Raw genomic sequence first — 14,660 nt, forward strand, 5'->3', positions numbered from 1 at the left:
ATTCCATGGGTTATCAGCATGTTACCATAAACAGGATAAACAGTCCACGTTTTCTTTTTAAACTATAGAGGATGGAATTAAATTAGCAGCCTAGTGTCTTAAAAAATTCCTCAAATTTCATTCATTCATCCATCCAACCATCTCATTTCCCATGTGTGCATGCATGCATCCATCCATCGAAAACAGATTTAGCTTCTCCCCTATACTCTGTGTGTGTGTATGTCTGTGTCTGTGCTTGTGTCTGTGTATTTTCAGGTAAAGGTAAAATTTCTGCTGCTCTACATCTTAAAGGTGCAGATGGCACATCATGTAGAATAAAGAATCTTTCCAATTGCACATGGATCCAGAGGGAAGATCCTCGTAGAGTGAAATAGATGTTGCTTGATAAGAGAGCAACAAAAGAAAGCCTGAAACTTAGTTTGCTGGTGATACTTGAGACCCTTGTTCTTTCCATGGCAATACAAGCTTTCTGAGAAAACAAGCAATCAGAAAAAGGATCCTAGAATCAGCTTAACCTACCGCAGGGAGATTGTTCTCTGTTTCATTTTTAAAATGTACTTTCAGAGAAGAGTATTCTAAATTCGTTTGAATGCCTGTAACCCAAAGGAAATGATGTGTCTGTAGTCATAAATAAACGAATTGTCCTGCTCTGATAATTAAAATATCACCCTGTATCTCATAAACATGTACAATTACTATGGGGAATTTTTTAGGCCCATTAAGCAGTGATGTGTCTTGAAAATTGTTGCATTTCCTTAAGCAACAGGTAACACCTGGAGAGGTGGGAATAAATGCAAAGTCAACTCGTTAGTATAAAACTTTTCAGTCATAACTTGCTTTCCCTAAAAAAAAAAAACACAAAACCCCACACAAGCTTCTCTTCTGTTTATAAAGGTTCTGCACATCCCATATTAAAAACTCAGACAACACAAGGTCATAAAGAAAACAATGGAAAGCTACTTAATGTCATAAAAACTGTAAAAAAAAGTAGTGGCATTCTTTTAACTTCAGAGCGCATGTACACAAAGCTTTATAAAAATGCAAGCAAATGATACCTCCATTTGTAATAGTGCCACTCCTGCATTGATACTTGTCATCTATTTCTCACCAGCTCATTAGTGATGTTGTTGTTATAGTTGGTGAGTTATACGTATCCTGGCCAGGATGGCTCTGGGCAAGCTTCTCATGGTCTAAGTATGATCATAATATTAGATTCTGAAGTTTGGGCAGGTTAGCCCAAACTCAGTGTTTTCCTTGTGGCTCTCAATATGACATTTCCCATATCCACTTGGTTGAAAAGGGGAATTTTTATTTGCAAAGGAAAACAAAAAAGGCAATAGAGTTTTTCTCTTAACCTCAAAAATGGGCATGGTTAAAATTTGAGAACGGTTAGTCTTTATTTTTCTGAATCATTTTTTCCCATTCATGGACTTCAAGTATCCTTTTATTCAAACAAGGGCATACTTTAAGAAACAGAACCTTCTGGTTCCTGGATAAAATACTTGGAAAGCCTAAGTTGTATATATCAGAAGGGTAACTGGTGTGGCGGGATATGTCTGAGTTTATACAGATTGTGTGGTGCTTTGGAAGGGAACAGTATCAGAATTGATCTGTCACACTTACCTGCATGGAGATCCTTTAGGCCATAGAATGAAGACCTTCATGGTGAGCCAGGCACCAATGGTCCATGCTTGTAATCTTACCTACTCAGGTTGCTGAGATCTGAGGATCAAAGCCAGCAGGGGAAGGAAAGTCAAAAAGCTGGAGGTGGAGCTGTGGTTTAGTGGTAAAGTGCTAGCCTTGAGCACAAAAGCTCAGGGACAGCACCAAGGACTTGGTGTGTGTGTGCGCGTGCGCGCATGCGCGCGCGCGCGCGCGCGCGCGCACACACACACACACACACACACACACACACACAGAAAGATCTTCATGCTGGCACCAAATAGGTGGGGACAGTTGCTTGTGTTGTACATACCTACATTCTACTTTCAGAATTAGCTTAATCAAACTAGGGTTTTGATTTACAAGATAAAATGGACTATCCCTCATGTTCAAAGATGATGCTGTTTGAGCCTTGATCATTAAGTTGTATACTATCTTGCTTTTATAGAAGTAGAGGAGCTGATTTGTTGTAAGTCACCACCCTGATTTATGCCAAGTATTTTTTTCAATTCTCCTAGCAGCAACCACACATTGGTACTATTTTTCGAGATTGTAGAGTTAAAATGGTATCTGGCAATTGACAGGCCAAGTAGAATACTTAGCACTTGCACATTTGGCTCGGGCCTTCAGTATGATGCAAATAAATCATCTACAGCACTGTATTAGTCAGGATGGGCAAGGTTATGGTGCTATACCAATGAACACTAAGCCAAAATGGAGTGAAAGTAACATAGGCCACTTACAAATGGAGGTATTTAGCAACCAATAGTGCCAAACTGAAGACCAAACCTTTAACCCACTGACCTCTCAGGGACACATATCCAAACCATCACAAGAAGTGCTTTATGTATTTGCTACTTGTTCTTTCTGTTCTACTTGGTAGTTAATAGTGACTCATGGCACAGAGGCTTCTGGGAATTCTTCATGCGGGTGCACTGAGGTGTGAGGCGACCAGCCTTGCTCACTAGCTGAGCTGGCGTGCTGCTCAGCTATTAGGACCAGGGCCAGGACTCAGGCTCATTCATACCCTCATCTTGGAAAAGGGAAAACAAATCTGACTTAGACTTTATTGCCCACTGGAAAGAAAAATCAGACTCACTAAACTCGAAATAAGTCTTTAAAAAATGTTGTTCCTACCATTGGAATTTGAATTGCAAATCAAAATTGTATTACAAAATAGATGACAGGTAGTTGAAATATTAACTGAGGGAAACAGTTTTGGCACCACAAGAAGAGCCCTTGTAATTCATCTTCCCTGGTAATCTCTTCAGGATGACCATTACTAATTACAAACAGGTTTTGTCAACCCATCCACATTTTGAGCTCCATGATGGCAGGAGTTTTTGTTAATTTTTGGTCCCACTGTACCCTCTAGACTAAATGATATGCTTTTTGCATACAGCAAGTGTATAATGAATGTAGTTTGTTACTATTCTGCAGTCGAGGGCTAAGCATAGTATCATTGACTAAAGGCCAGCAGAGCCTGGAATGGGGCTGTTCCCCTTTGCAGTCACAATCCCAATGGAAAGAGTGAATTCGGTTGTGACAGCATGAGCACAACATCAGGAGTCTGGCCCTGCATCCTGGGTCTTGACCTTCTCCTTCAGAAACAGTGGCTGGATGGCTTGTAGAAAAATGATTCCAACAGCAAATGGAGTGCAATCCTGTAAGACCCACCAGGGCAATGGGACTACTGTTCTTTAGGTGAGTTTACAGTGCACGTGAACTTAGCATAAAGACAGTTTTCTCTCTTTGGTGCCCGTGATATATATATTTCGACCTCTTATTCTCTACTCCATCACGCCCACCAAAGAGTTGCCTATTTTCTTTAAAGATTTAACATGCCTATGGATGTAGCGTGTGATTAAAACTCTGTTGCTTTTTCATTGTGGTGAAATATGCTTAATATCATCCAACCATCCCCACCCCAGTGCTAGGGCTCGAATTCAGGGCCTCACATTTTCCTAGTTTTTCTTTTCACTCAAGGGTGACCCTCTACCTCTTGAGTCACACCTCCCCTTCCAGATTTTTGTGCAATTGGAGATTGTTTTCCAGGGCTGGCTTCAAACTTTGATCTTCAGATCTCAGCTTCCTGAGTAGCAAGGATTATGGATGTGAGTCACCAGTTTTGGTGCCTTTTGACCATTTAAGAAATGTTTTTTTTAATTGTTATTATTAAAGTGATATATATATATAGAGAGAGAGAAATTAAAGTTTCATGAGTCAGGTAATGAGTGCATTTCTTCTGGGAAAATGTCACCCCTTCCTTCTGACTCCCAGTTTTCCCTTCCCATCCCCACCCACAAGTTCATTGTCAGTTTCAACATCAGATCTAGCAAGTACCACTGCTGCATTTGTTCACCCTATGTCCCTCCATTTCTGTGCTCTCCTAAAGACAGATCATTAGACCATATTTTTTAGGGTATAGTTCAGCAGTACTAAGTACATGTGGTGATCTTTTTTGTTGTTTGTGTTCCAGTCCTGGGGCCTGGGCACTGTTTTTGAGCTTTTGTGCTTGAGTCCCTGCTCCACTTGTGGACTTTGCTTCCCTGGCTTTGAACCACGATCCTCAGATCCCAGCCTCCTTAGAGTAGCTAGGATTATGGGGATGAGCCAATAGGGCCAGCTTATATGTCAGTTTTTAAAGGCAAAGTACTGTCGATATTTGGGAGCATTTGTGACAAGACACCTAACAACACTTGAAGAGAGGAGGGAATTATTTTGCTCATCTCTTAGAGGTTTCAGTTCATAGTGGTGGGAGAGTGTTGCTAGACCCTATGTTGAAATTGAAAATGAACTTGTGGAGTTTGAACTCAGGGCCTGGGTGCTGTCACTGAGCCTCTTTGTGCTCAAGGCTAGTGCTCTACCACTTGAGCCACAGCACCACTCTGGTTTTCGAGTGCTTCATTGTAAATGAGTCTCACCCGTGCTCTTCTGCCTGGACTGGCTTTGAACAGCGATCCTCAGATCTCAGCCTCTTGAGTAGCTACAATTACAGGCATGAGCCACCAGCGCCTGGCCCTCCCTTTGTTTTGAAACTATCAGAGTTTGATCTCAGGCCTCATGCTTGCTTGGCTGATGCTCTACCACTTGAGCCATATCTCCAGTTCAGCTTTTCTTCTGGATATATTAGAGATGGAATCTAGTGTGAGCTTTTTTAATCCTGGCTGGCTTCAAATCAGGATTCTCCAGATCTCAGCTTCCTGAGTAGTTAGGATTACGTGCATCTGCCGCTGGCACTGAGTCTTTTTATCTTCTTTGAAAAAAGTGTTATTTTAAGTGTCATAAATGTGTTATTCAGTTTGTGTAATGAGAAAGGCTCTTGACTTTTTAAAAAATAACTTTCTCTCAGGACTCGTTGAAGGGTGCTGGTGTGCACTCTCCATCTTAATTGTTTCTGACCCTGGGATTTGGTGTCATGCGTGTGTGTGGATGCTCTTCCATCCACTCACACTTGCACACTCTAGTTCCAGTGAAGAAGCTGCTGGGAAGTACACATGGATCTGACCCTTTCCTTCTCAGCTCACCAAGATGGAGTGTTCAGTGCCGTAGGGGAAGACATGGGAATCTCTCTTGTTTAATTCAATACTGGGGTTTGTCTTGGGGGCTTTGTGCTTTCTGCTGTGATTACTTGTGAGCTAAGGTTTCACATTGTGCCCAGGATCCTCCTATTTATGTTTCCCACTGTAGCTGAGATGATAGGCATGTACTACTATACTCACCTTTTTCTGTTGTGATGGCTTCACAAACTTTTTGCCTGGGTTGGCCTCAAACTTGGATCCTCCTAACCACAGCCTTCCAAGCTAAGAAGGCAGCTGGGATTACAGCTGTGAATCACTCTGCCCAGCTTGGAGTTATTGTTTGACATCATTTGCATAGCTGCTCATTTTCCATGACCTCTTTCTTCCCAAATTATTTTTTTTTCCCAACCGGAAAGCTGGATGAAAATTCAAGCATAGGTCTCCATGTACAGTCTCCAAGCCACTGGAGGTGCAATCACATTAAATTGAGGAAAGGCATCAGGGCTGAAGTTTGAAGGAAGATGTGATATGCCACCAGCTTAGCCTCTGAATGGAGACAGCTATGTGATCTTGCGATTTACTTTGCCCGTGCAGGCTTGTTTTCTTTCTCTGTAAACTAAAATCATGTATAATGAAATACAAACCACAGGAAAAAATGCTTAATTATGTTTGGGCATTTATTACAGTGTCTTGATTTATTTCATGTGTATGTACATTTCACTGTAGAGGATTTCAATTTAAAATTATAAATAGCTTCTAATAGTAATAGCAAGTTCTTTTTAAAAGTTTATAATGATCACAATATGAGGAATTGTTCTAAGCTTTTTTTTTGGCAGTACTGGGGCTTGAACTCGGAGCCTTGTGCTTGCGCAGCGGCCGCTCCACCGCTTTAGCTGCGCCCCCTAGGCCAAGGCTTTTCATTTATTAACTTATTTCTCTTGCTACTCTATGAGGCAGTTACTGTCATGTCTCTTTTATGGATGTAGAAGGGAACCACAGAGATGTTAAAGAACTAACCCAAGGCCACACAGCTGACAGGTGCTTTTCAATAATATACATTCACAGCTGGGCACTGGTGGTTCATGCCTGTAATCCTAGCTACTCGAGAAGGCTGAGATCTGAGGATCAAGGTTCTAAGCCAGCCCAGAAAATCGGCAAGACTCTTATTTCCAATTAACCACCAGAAAGCCAGCAGTGGAGCTGTGGCTTAAAGCAGTAGGGCACTAGCCTTGGGCAAAAGAGCTCAGGGACAGCACCCAGGCACTGAGTTCAAGTCCTACAATCAGAAAAAAAATACATTCACTAAGAAGCCCTGAAGATTATGCCTTAAGGATCTACTTTAAAGTCTCCCTCCCTCCCTTCCTTCCTTCTCCCTCCCTCCCTCCCTTCCTTCCTTCTCCCTCCCTCCCTTCCTCCCTCCTTCCTTCCCTTTTAAAAATAGGGTTTGCACACATTTAAAGCTATCACCAAAGCTTCTGAGGACAGGAACTCTGTATTCCCTGCTGTGGACCTCCAGCATCCAGCCCAGTGCCCAGCACAGAGTAGGCACTTGGTACCCAAATTACAGACCACGGAAAGACATCTTTTTATTCCTGGGGGTCATCTTTAGAAAGCTAAAGCAGGACTGGATGAGAGGGAGGGGACAGCCCCATGACCGCTCACGCGTGGGCCCATAGCTACTCTGGCTGCTTGACACTGAGATGAGTGCTCGGCGATCCGTGTGAGGAGCACAGGATGATCCATGAGCTCTTCATCCCGAGGCTGTCTTTTGGGACTTGGTACCAAGCAGCAATGCAGCGAGTGCTCATTGCCGCAGGAAGGCATTCCTACGGGACACAGCTGCTAGCTGTGGGGGATGATTCCTCCTTTCAACCGGTGAAGGGCAGGTAGGTGCAGATACTCTGCCAAGCCAGCAGGTCCCCTCTGCAAGGTTCAGCATGCTGCCCTTTCCAATCCGAGCAGGTAAGTGTTAACCATTGCTGGCTCATGACCTAGGGGCATGCAGTTCTATTCTCCATGACTTAGATCTAGTGAGGCATTCTTTTACTGTTGTTATTTCTTTGCTCTCCTTATGTAATGACCTCTACACACTCTGGCGTGTAAATTCTAACGCCATGCATTTGCATTAGCTCATGGATGTTGGTGACTCAGAAGAGATGGTCAGTTGTGGGAAAATTCACCTATTATTTATGCAGAGGGACAGGGAAGTTTCTATACCCGATCTCATGGCTTGTGGTTCATGGATCAGCAGCGCCTCAAACAAGAGGCCCACCAACCAATACGGCTTGTGTTGATGGACAGATTCTGATGAAAATCAACAGATGGAGCCTTTTCTTACATAGATAAAGCCTGATATGTGGGCTTTCAGAAATGATGTTAATTTCCATAAACACCTCATGAGATTAAGCTATGAGACATACCTTATGAGTGTGATAAAATAGAATAATATAATCAAAAATAAAAACCAGAAGCTGGTGGTCAAGCCACAGCAGTGAAATTCTTCCATCAAATTAATCATATTAAGTGAAGTAGGCCAGAACCAAGGAACTATAGTTCCCATGGTTTCCCTCATTTGCAATAATTAGAATACATCTAGGATAATTTTATCAGCTGAGCAGAAAAGCTCAAAAGCTACGTACATAGGACCATATAAGATGATGCTAAGTGAAATGAACCCCAAGATATGGACACAAGAGGTCTTTCTGTGTTGTCGTGGTTTTAATGTACTACGTGATGTTTTTCGTTTCCTTTGTATGTTCTTCTCCCTATGGTAGGTATATCCCCGGTTGTGACTGTACTTGATTTTGGTCGCCTGCATCTTGTATATACATTTGTCTAATTTGGGGAAGGGAAGGAAAATAACAAAATGCTGAAACAAGGACACAGGATGAGCCATTGCAACAATCATACCACAAGACAGTGTATCAGAAATGAACTTACAACTTTGGGGGGGGGTGAAGGAGTTGGGGGAGGGAAGCGATAGTGGAGAACAGCAAGGGAAGGGGTAAGAATGCTCGAGAAGACGTACTCATAGCCTTACTCCTGTCCCTGGAACCTCTTTGTACAGCATCTTTATAATAAAATGAAATTAAAAACAAAAAAGTCAACAACAGAAAAAAAATTAACAGGAAAGCCTCAACAAAAGTCGTAGAAACGTGTGTAAGCAATCTTACTTCAGGGAATAAGCCATTAATGAGGACCAATGTTTTATTCAACAGAGCTAACGAGGACGAAAGCCATAAAATTGCTTCTCCAGATGGAGCTTCCTTGATTCTCTGCCTTCCAGAACACTCTTAGGAACTATACCTTGGTTAATGTTCTTGTATACATTTGTATGTTCCTGGCTTTTGACACCTTTACAAACAGCTCTGAGTGTATGAAATATGTGCACAATCTGGGTAAAGTACTGGTAACACGGTAGTTTTCATGAGAATGGAAATCGCAGGCCTGCGAGGTTGGGACCATGGCGTTCAGTTCTGCAGCCCCCCTCCCCCGCTCCCAGTGGAAGGGCTGGGTGTGGTCGGCTGGTGGGAGGGCTTCCACAAGAGAAAGAACAGATACCTTCTTCCTGACAGTCTCCTCATTAAATCTTATTTTTGTTCCATAACTGAATATTGACATTCAATCCTGGTGTGTCTGGAGTCCCTGGTTGTTGATGAACAGAATTGCTTGAGATTTCTGGGTGGGCTGGTTGGTTGCTATGATAGCTAAATCAATAGCAGTGGCACCTGCCATAAACCGAGTCACTGGAGGAGGCCCCCGGGGAGCTGGTGGCGCCCCCCTGTGGACAGATGGGTAGGCCACTGCCTAGAGGTGATGATGTGGAGACATTTTTCCTAAGAGAGGCTGCCAAGATCAGGCCTCCCAGTGTGTTACCTCATTCCTGAGAAGTTTCAACACGTTATTAAGCAATTTGTTTTTTTTTAATAAGGGAAATTTCAATTTTCCATTCCTAGACTATTTTAAATATGACAGTTGGGGATGAGATTTCTTTTTTCTTTTGGACACTGTACTTCTGATGGCTGGTCTGAGCCACAGTCTGGAGTGCTAATGCACAGCTAGATCCAGTGAAACTTGGCTTTAAGGCCTTCAGAACATATCATCGACCGTGGTTCCAGGCAAAGTAAGTGTGTCCATTAATTTAACATCCGAAAGGACTTGAGTGTTGTCTTCTGATGGCTGTTAGATTGCCGTTGGTGAGTGGGGCGCTGACTCTGGTGGTCTTGCTGCATACAGCATGCATGTTGTTCCCGAGACCACCTCACCTCTGGGCTCCTGGGAGCAGTCTCCAGTGGAATGGAGAGCAGAGAGGGCCATAATTATGGCTCAGCTCTTGTTCATCACCCTATAGGGACTTGTATTTCGACATGTGCCCTTATAAATCTTGTAGCTAAATCAGGGTCTCAGATGTAAAAATCTAGTTCCCAAGGGAACTCTTTAATAGGAACCAAAGTCTGGTTTAAGTTAGGTGTTGTTTTTTTTTTTAAACTTTTTGCGACATTTATACTCATGATAATTGCATATTTAGAACAAGGTCTTATTTATTTATGACACTAAAAACAAAAATAACCCCCAGAATGAATAAAATAAATACAAAAGAAATATATAGACTGAATTCAATATAAGTTAATATCTGTGAAAAGACAGCTTGGAAGCTACCATTACTATTATCATTCTGCTTGGTTTTGCTTTCCAACTAAGTAATATTATTTACTTACTTAATTAATTTATTGTGTCTGTCTTGGGGCTTGAACTCAGGGCCTACATGCTGTTCTTGAGTTATCAGATTATCCAAGATTAAAAAAGCAAAGAAGAAGAAGGTAATAGATGAGCTTCTGAGGCTGGTGATGCTGTTGCGGTGCTGATTAGTATCTTATGAGAGATACAAATCAAGATCTCTGGGGAAAAGACCAAGGTTGGAAACAGCAGGAGAAATTCCTGGGTGGATTATTGCTTCAGGAAAGCTTGAAAGGGAGGGGTAAGTCAACAGCTGGAGGGCAGAACTGGAGGGCAGGGCACGAGCATGGCTTAAGATGGCCCCCTTTTCACCCCACTATGTTTTGGGAATTCATTCTTGTTGACCCTTGAGCCCAATCTTATTTATTTTAATGTTATTTTTATGTAGTCAATTGAATGAATATGTAATAACTTATTTACCCATTCTTCTTCTAATGGACAGTTAGATTGCTTCTAAACGTTTGTTAATTACCAACAGCTGCTGGAAACTTCTTTGTCTGTTTCTTCTGGTGCATACTTGGGAAATATTTTGAAAAAGAGAATTGCTGAGTAGTGGGGTATGTGCTACATAGCCCAAATTGCTCTCCAGAGTGGACATTCCAACTGGAACTCCCACTGGTGACATTGGAGCTTTTATTTTCCACATCCTTATATTTTAGTATTGGCAGTAATACTTTGTAATTTTATTTTATTTTTTTACCAATTTGATGGGTGTGAGTGAATATTAACTTTTTAGTTTAATAATTACCAGTAAGGTTTACAATTCTTTCTCCTCCTCCTCCTCCTTTTCCTCCTTTTCCTCCTCCTCTTTTTGCACATTTATGGGTCACTTAGCATATCTTGAGCTAATAGGTTGTTTTTCTCTAGTTCCAATTTTTTGGGGCCATTTTCTTTATGGGCTTATAGCTCTTTATATATTCTCAAAGTCATGTTTTTAAAATTCAATAAAATAAGTAGCAAATATCTTTGCTTTCTGAGAGTCTTGTTTTCAAAGCTTTATCATGGTCTCTTATTTGGAAGTAATTAAAACATTTCAGACAAATGTATCTTTTACTTAATGGTTTCTATTTTCCTAACATGTTTCGTGGAATATTGCCAACATGTTTCATAAAATATTCTAACATTCTTTCTAGAATTTTTTTTTTGTCAATTATGGGGCCTGAATTCTGGGCCTGGGTGCTGTCCCTCAGCTCTTCAGCTCAAGGCTAGTGCTCTACCACTTGAGCCACAGCGCCACTTCTGTTTTTTTCTGCTTATGTGGTGCTGAGGAATCGAACCCAGGGCCTCATGCATTCAAGGTAAGCACTCTTACCACTGAGCCACCTTCCCAGCCCCGCCTTCTAGAATTTTTGTCACTCATATTTATGTCTTTAATTGGCCTGCAATTGATTTTTTTGTGTGTAGTGTGTGGGAGGAGTATCATATATAATATGGTACATATACATTATGCATTATAAATATAAGCATTGCATATTACAGATAAATAAATAGCATAATTTTCCCCCAAAGGACAGCCAACTTCCAGGGCTCATCAACAGCTCCAGAATTCCTTTTACATTTCATTTTTTGAAATGTCGTTGTCACCTGTCAGACAAGCTTATCCGGGCCTCAGACCTCGGCCTTCCACAGGAAAGACTATGGAAAACTTCCTGGTGGCGAAGTGCGTCCAATAGTTCCGTATAGTGCACGTGTCACAGGTGTTTCAGGAGCAGCTAACAATGATGAACGCTGGCGTGATTGAGCCTTGGATTCCAGCCTCTCATTGATAAACAACGCCAGGTATAAAGATGGCTAATAAAATGAATCAACTTGCTAACGTTGGCATTGAAATGACTATAATTGGAGAGAAGTTTGGGATAGAAATACAAGCTGTCTGCCTCAATTTAAAATGGCTGGAAAGGCTGGAAGATAAAGGTCTAGCCTCTGAGCTCTGGAAAAAGGAGAAGGGAATGATAGAACTCTTTTTTTTTTTTTTTTTTTTTTTTTGTCGGTCGTGGGGCCTGAACTCTGGGCCTGGGTGCTGTCCCTCAGCTCTTCAGCTCAAGGCTAGCGCTCTACCACTTGAGCCACAGCGCCACTTCTGGCTTTTTTTCTTTTTGCTTATGTGGTGCTGGGGAATCGAACCCAGGGCCTCATGCATGCAAGGCAAGCTCTCTACCACTGAGCCACCTTCCCAGCCCCTGATAGAACTCTTAATAACATCAGCCCCCAAAGCTTCAACAAAGTGATGGAAATAAACAGAATCAATTTCAGAGCAATACAAAGTATGTGAAATCTGTTTATTCTTGAGGAAAGAGCTGAGCGCACATAGCACCCTGCCTCGGCTCATCCAATCCCATTCCTTCCTTTCTCTTCCCTTTCCCTTTTATAGAGGATAAAAGCAAAGCACTTCCTTTTCGTAGGCATCCTGTGTCTTTAGTGGCTAAGTGGCTTAGTGGTGACCATGGAGGCCAGGGGACAGCCTTCCCATGGGAAGGTTGGGACCACCGTGGCTTTTCTCTGCCATGCTCTCTTCCTTCTTGGAAATTGGAGATGTGGGGCCTTTTAAATGCAGAAGCTAACCTGCCATCTTAACGAGTGAAAACTGTGAAATTCTGAGCCCTCCTGGCACCTCTTGTCTTCAGAGGCAAAATGAATGCATATCTCTTTGAGTCTTTGTAGCGAAGCCTTTAATTTTTGTTGTGTGTCAGTATCTATTGGTTGTACAAAGTGAGAGTTTTCATGATGAGATTTCAACACCTGGGTACAAGGTACTTGGATCCTTTAGCCTTTCTTTATTCCTCTCATTCTTTCCTTCTCTATCTCCCTATTAATCCCTGCTTCTGTCTGTCCTTTTATTTTATTTTATTCTTTGTTCTTCTTGCTGATTTTCCCCTAGATCTCACTTAGGCAGTACTTACCGATGGGAGTCCTGCTCAGATAAATACCGGTGCAATGCAGCTTCGATGGTCTTCCTTCTGAATTGGTTGTCACTGAAAACGTGCAGTAGTGAATATGTGAGTGAAATGAAGGAGAGCTGAGCACAAGAGAGGAAAGAAGATGGGAGATGATGGTATCTACCTTGTGTATTCAGAAATAAATGTATAATGGGGGAAATGAGATGTGAGCACTGTTGGTCCACTTATGGCCTTTGCTCCCACGTTTCCCTCGGGTGATCTTTTACAAACACATGGGATCCACTGTGGCGGGTTTGGTACTCCGCAGACATCGTGCACCATTGTCCTGACAGCGTGTCTTATGCTCTCTCAGAGTTGCAGGAGGCATTGCTTTTTTCTGTAATGGGATGTGTTCATGGAATAAGCCATTCCTGGAGAACCGGCTTTGGAACTGTAAGTAGTTATCCTTCTCAGGAGACAGGTTTGTTCTACCTGTTACAGGAGAAGCCTGCTCTCCCCATCAGGGTGACCTCGTGCAAACAAGCAGCTTTGCCATCCCACATAGCCACGGAGCAGACACCAAGCAGACTGGGAGAAAGGCCAGGCTGGCTGATTTATAAATAATAGACAGCTTGGACACCCCTGACATATTGTTGTTTTGCACCCTGGTGTCCCCCACTATGATTAATTTCTTGCTTGCACGTTTTAGGAGCTCAAAAACCTGCTTGCTTTTCGCCATGGTCTACATTTGTCCCCAGAATTCTTGGGTTGAAACTTTCTCAGCAATGTGATCGTGTTAAGGCCCGAGGCCTTTCTGAGGTGGTGTCTACGTCATGAGGGCAGGACGTTCATGGACAGGGATGGAGTTGTTAGAAAAGGAGGAGTTTGTGCCCGATGCAACTCCAGGCCCCATTCTGGAAGCAAAGAGCTGCCCAAGATCCGCGAGAACCTTGCTTTTGGATTTGTCCGCTTTCCCTAAAAAAAGTAAGAATAAATCTCCCCCCTTCCTTTCTTCCTTACCAGTTCTGGGGCTGGAACTCAGGGCCTAGGCACTGTTCCTAAGCTTTTGTGCTCAAGGCTAGCGCTCTGCCACTTGAGCCACAACTATACTTCTGGCTTTTTGTGGTTCATTGGAGCTGAGACTTGTCTGCCCAGGCTGGTTTCAAACCAAGATCCTCAGATCTCAGCCTCCTGAGTAGTTAGGATTACAGCTATAAGCCTGTAACACCTGGCTAAATTTCTATTATTTATAAATTACCTAGCCTGAGACATATAAAAAATAATATGAACAGATTGAGACACACTTCAATCTTCTATGCCTTTATTTTATGACAGTCATATAATGTGGAAACAGTCTGATTTGCTCCATTACTGGAAAATTCTGGATTTTTTTTTTTTTTGTCTTCTGGGAATCAAACCAGGGTTTTGTGCTCAACAGCTGAGCTACATCTTAGGCCTGAGAATCCTGGGTTTAAGTTTGATAGTGAATGCTCCATCAGGAGTTTCCCTGGTCCACACATTTGGCCAGTGTGCGTGCCATGCCCCCTCTACTCCTGAGGTCTTCTTTGATTCTCATCAAGGCTGAAGATGGCTTCCGAGGGGAGGAAGAGGGCAGGCCGGCTGTGCTGATTGGGAGTGGGGCTGGGAAATGTTTGGGATTGTTAGTTCTCCTTGGATTTCATAAGTGTTTCCCAGAGGCTATTGTAAGGGTTTTGCAGTGAGCCGGGCGTCTTGATTGTGTGGTTTGTGACTCAAGCTGTCCCATGGTCTAACTCTGGCACTTTCAATCTGACCAGACATGTATAGAGGCTGTAGAAGTAGCAATTGAAAGTGTCAGGGTACAGGGCTGAGGTGAAGGGCAGCT

The 14,660-nt window shown here is 42.6% G+C and overlaps 1 long non-coding RNA gene across 2 annotated transcripts in view; it reads left to right on the forward strand.

Moving 5' to 3' along the window:
* The window catches only part of LOC138826893 (uncharacterized), a 150,614-nt gene that overhangs the window by 22,413 nt on the left and 113,541 nt on the right, over positions 1-14,660 (forward strand). Inside the window, exon 1 of one of the 2 annotated variants that reach the window (XR_011371899.1) lies at positions 13,731-13,780. The exons of the other annotated variant lie outside the window; for it this stretch is intronic. This is a non-coding gene — a long non-coding RNA (uncharacterized lncRNA). Of the gene's footprint in view, positions 1-13,730; positions 13,781-14,660 lie in introns of those variants that run through there. 2 annotated transcript variants of the gene reach the window in all.

The sequence above is a fragment of the Dipodomys merriami genome, unplaced genomic scaffold (genome assembly GCF_024711535.1).
Source record: "Dipodomys merriami isolate MVZ:Mamm:240054 unplaced genomic scaffold, mDipMer1.0.p SCAF_15, whole genome shotgun sequence".
NCBI lineage: Eukaryota > Metazoa > Chordata > Mammalia > Rodentia > Heteromyidae > Dipodomys > Dipodomys merriami.